The sequence below is a fragment of the Mus caroli genome, unplaced genomic scaffold (genome assembly GCF_978045245.1).
Source record: "Mus caroli unplaced genomic scaffold, Mus_caroli_1 scaffold_18, whole genome shotgun sequence".
NCBI lineage: Eukaryota > Metazoa > Chordata > Mammalia > Rodentia > Muridae > Mus > Mus caroli.
The window spans coordinates 9319493-9323853 of NW_028227273.1; the positions used below are offsets into that span (position 1 = coordinate 9319493).

The 4361-nt window shown below is 48.9% G+C and overlaps 1 long non-coding RNA gene across 2 annotated transcripts; it reads left to right on the top strand.

Moving 5' to 3' along the window:
• Positions 1 to 293: 293 nt before the first annotated feature.
• LOC147000351 (uncharacterized) lies at positions 294 to 3662 on the top strand. Of its 2 annotated transcripts, none has more exons than XR_015045949.1 (3): positions 294 to 363; positions 2185 to 2282; positions 3379 to 3662. It is a non-coding gene; the product is annotated as an uncharacterized LOC147000351 (long non-coding RNA). The 2 variants fall into 2 exon arrangements; XR_015045948.1 differs by having other exon boundaries at positions 307 to 771.
• Positions 3663 to 4361: the final 699 nt, after the last annotated feature.

The window sequence follows — 4361 nt, forward strand, 5'->3', positions numbered from 1 at the left end:
TGGAGGAGGTCCAGGCCGCCATTATGGAGCTAACGCTTATTGACAGGAACTCCAAGGGCCTCCAAAAGTTACTCCAATTTCCGTCGAGCTTTTGTGCATCCCTTGTCCTGTCTGAAAGGCTCAGTTAGGTATTGTTGCAAAAAAAGTCTGCACCCACATTTGTTCCCCTCTAATTCATACTCGGCATTGTGAAGTTTTGCTATTCAGGGTCTGATTGGACAACAGCCCTGACAATGGCCAAGCGATTAGTCGCTCAGCGTGGGCTGGGGTTGTGGGTATAAACCTAGCGATGGGGCTGGAATTCACTGGGGCCTTCGGCTTCCTCTGGGGCCTTCCTGAGAGGCCGGGCCTGCTTTGCTGCAGGTAATGCATTCCTTCAGAGCCGGGAAACCGAATCCTTGTAATTAGCGTGTCCAGGACAGGGCAAGTCGCCCCCTCCCTTGCACGTCGGCCCTTGGGGGGCCCCCGAAGCTTTCTAAGGAGCTCAGCCCCTGAAACAGGCCAGCCTCGTCGAATTGAAAACTTTCTCGGTCGGCTCGGTGGGCCTGGAAATCAGGACACAGGGGAGGGGAGCCGAGAGAGCCGCGATCGGCGCACTTAACCCTTGGCACGCCGGGCGCCCGGCCGGCGGCCCCCCTCAAACACTCCTTCCCCAACCTCGGACCGCGCGCCCCTGCGGGCGTCTTCACAGAGGGACGCCGGCGTCCGGGGCTCTGCCACCGCGCCTGATCGCCGCGTTAAGTGTACAGATGTCAGTCTGGTGTTTTACATGTCAGTAACTTGAATTCATTTACATTTATTTTCCTATTGTTTTATATCATTTTATGACAATGTGCTGCATAATATCGTTTAAATCTCTAATGTACAACTAATTCTCTGCCATTAATTTGTCAACATGATGACTGGATATGGCACCCGGAAAAGCAGGCTGCCTTGAAATATGGATAAGACATTTCTGGGGTTTTGTTGTTATTTTTCATGAAGGTTTACGCATGAAACGACAAGAATTTAACTTGCCCACGATCTTCTCAAAACTAATTTCAGTACGAGTTCCACTTACATTTTTAGGAATTCCAGCTATCGGTTGGGAAAGAGAGCCACAGAGAGCCTCCTCCTAGAATTAATTAGGCAGAACTGTGGGCTCACTGTAGCAGCCGGAAATGAGCCAAGGCCCAACCCTAGCAGGACAAGGATACCCTAAGATGGTCTGGGACAGCGGGTACAGTCTGGCCAAGGCCCGGCCTGGTACCTGACAGCTGGTCCAGGACAGGAGAGAAAGAAAGCAGGCGCCGGGCCAGGGATGAGACCCAGGACACCTGCGGGCATCAACAGGGCTGGGAATGGGGGGGAACGTAGACCAAGCATCTCTAGACAACCCTGGTTTGGGGGTACACCGCTCCCAGAAGTAATATCACCCGTTTGGCGCAGGCTGTTCGAGTCAAACCTGGGAAAGCTGGTCCTTCCTTCCACGCCCAGCAAAGACTGGTGCCCGGCAGCCACCAGCCAAACATTAACACCTAAACGCCTGCACCATGGCAATTAAAAAAGAAGGAGCGCCCCAAACCTTATTAAACATTCAAATAGAAAATTAAGATATTCTGGGCAAAAGAAGTGTTTAGACAAAGGCTGTCTGCTTCAATTTCCCCGTTAAGCAGGGAGCAGGCTGCTCGGAGAGAGAGAGAGTGACGGTGGGTTCCATAAATTAGCTGAAAATCCCTCTTCTCGGGAGCCCAAGTTATCTCCCCGTTGCCTGCAGCTCTGATTTAGAAGGGGAGCCGGCTTGTTTACCCCTTTAATTAACTCTCCTTTTCGAGCGGGGAGGAGGGAAAGGAAGGGGAGAGAAGGGAAGGGAAGGGAAGGGAAGGGAAGGGAAGGGAAGGGAAGGGAAGGGAAGGGAAGGGAAGGGAAGGGAAGGGAAGGGAAGGGAAGGGAAGGGAAGGGACGGGAAGGGAAGGGATCCAGCGATAAACAGGTGTAGCTGGCCGGTGGCTTGCATGCTGGGGCAGTGGCAGCCTCATCAGGCTTGACTGGGCTTGACCCCGCCGGCGAAAAAGGTAGATGGCCCGGTTGGAAGCTCAGTAGGCGAGCATTATTTTAACCACGAGCCTGTGATTGGAAAGGCTTAAAGGGACAATCAGCGCCTGAGTTGCTTTATTTTTTTTTTCCTTCTTCTTCCCCCTCCAGAATACATCTGATTCTTCCTTGTTGCTGAAGAAATAGACCTTGGAGACATAAAGGTTGAAAGCCCTTTTACTCTTCTTCCTCAGCCTTCACCTCTCAATGTAAGGGGGGCATCACATCAGGAAAAAACAGGGGACCGGCCTTCCTTCAGCATTCAGCATGGGAAAATCTCCCGGCATTCTCTCTTTATTTACTTACTTGGGCTTTTAATTCCGAGAGCCTAATAATATCTGGGATTGGACTGTCCACAGCCTACGTGTTTCTGTGACCTTAAAGATAACAGGGAAGCTTAGGTGAAAAATGGAATTCAAGCGCCAGCTAATAACTAAAAACTCATTCCTGGGGGGTGGGGGAGGCAGTTTTTGTAAGCACAGGCTGAACGGGTTTTGTAAAATTAATAACTAGCCTTGGTATTTGCTAAATGATGGACCTGTGAGGACGGATGCCTAGTCACTAAAAATAGCAGTGCCCCAAGGTGAGAGAGCACATGGTTCATGAAGTCACCTGTCCATTCTGCCCCAGGTCTCTGTGCCCTCCACTACCTCCAGGAGTCTACGAGAAGTCAGGAGCCAGCTCAGGAGGCCACACTGGCATTGTAAAGAAAGGGGAATATATATATATATATATATATATATATATATATATATATATATATATACACACACATATAAAGACCTATTTAATTCCAGGTTCTATTAACTCTGACCACTTCCCTGAAAAGGAGTTAAGGCCATCCCTTTGCATGTCACTTCAGTGATTTATCCAGACTGCAATGGGTCAGGGTAGGCACAGAACTGAGGTATTTCTGAGCCTTGATGGAGCCATAGCCATCTAGATTGCTGCAGCCCTGTAGAGAAGAGGTTTCATTCTGGATGGAGACTGCCTTGGTGACAGGACAGGGGCTTTTGGCCACTGGAAAAATTCCAGAGTGAGTTCCACAAACCTTCCTGCTCAGGTGTATGGCAACAACCCCGCCCCCGCCTATCAGTGCAAAGTACAGAGATTGCTGGAAAGGACTGGCTCGCTCCTGTAATCTCATCCTTGGAGAGCTGGAGCAGGAGAGTGGTAAGTTCAAGAACAGCCTGTGGGCACTCTAGACCAGTCTTGACCAGTCTTCACGCGGAAGCTGACAAAACTCTAGACCAGTCCTGGCTTCACGCGGAAGCTGACAAACCGGGTTTTCCTCTTTACTCTCAGGCTTTCCAGATTATAAATCAGGATCTTTCGTCTGGGTCCCATGATGTGCGCCCTTGAGTGTGACACCAGAACCTCCTCATCTCCTCTGGATGCAACTGACACCTCCCCTGCTTGGAGCAAAGATGGAGTAAGATGAGGCCAAAGGACTCAAAGGCATTGATCACTATCCAGAGCTCTTCAAACACACCGCGTTATTAGCAGTCTGTCAGGGTTATGAGCTCCTGCTATAGTAAAGCAAATGCTGCACTTATAAAATAGAAGAAATTAATAATAATAATAATAATAAAGACTGTGCATGTATATAGATTTTGAAAGGAGTTGAGAAACTCTTATAATTAAGTCATGAGTCTCTAACTCTCAGTTTCTTTTTTTGTTTGTTTGGTTTTTTTTAATTAGGTATTTTCCTCATTTACATTTACAATGCTATCCAAAAAGTCCCCAATACACTCCCCCCTCTCCCCTACCCACCCACTCCCACTTTTTGGCCCTGACGTTCCCCTGTATTGGGGCATATAAAGTTTGCAAGTCCAATGGGCCTCTCTTTCCAGTGATGGCCGACTAGGCCATCTTTTGATACATATGCAGCTAGAGTCAAGAGCTCCGGGGTACTGGTTAGTTCATAATGTTGTTCCACCTATAGGGTTGCAGATCCCTTTAGCTCCTTGGGTACTTTCTCTAGCTTCTCCATTGGGAGCCCTGTGATCCATCCAATAGCTGACTGTGAGCATCCACTTCTGTGTTTGCTAGGCCCTGGCATAGTCTCACAAGAGACAGCTATATCTGGGTCCTTTCAGCAAAATCTTGCTAGTGTATGCAATGGTGTCAGCGTTTGGAAGCTGATTATGGGATGGATCCCTGGATATGGCAGTCTTTAGATGATCCATCCTTTTGTCACAGCTCCAAACTTTATCTCTGTAACTCCTTCCATGGGTGTTTTGTTCCCAATTCTAAGAAGGGGCACAGTGTCCACACTTTGGTCTTCT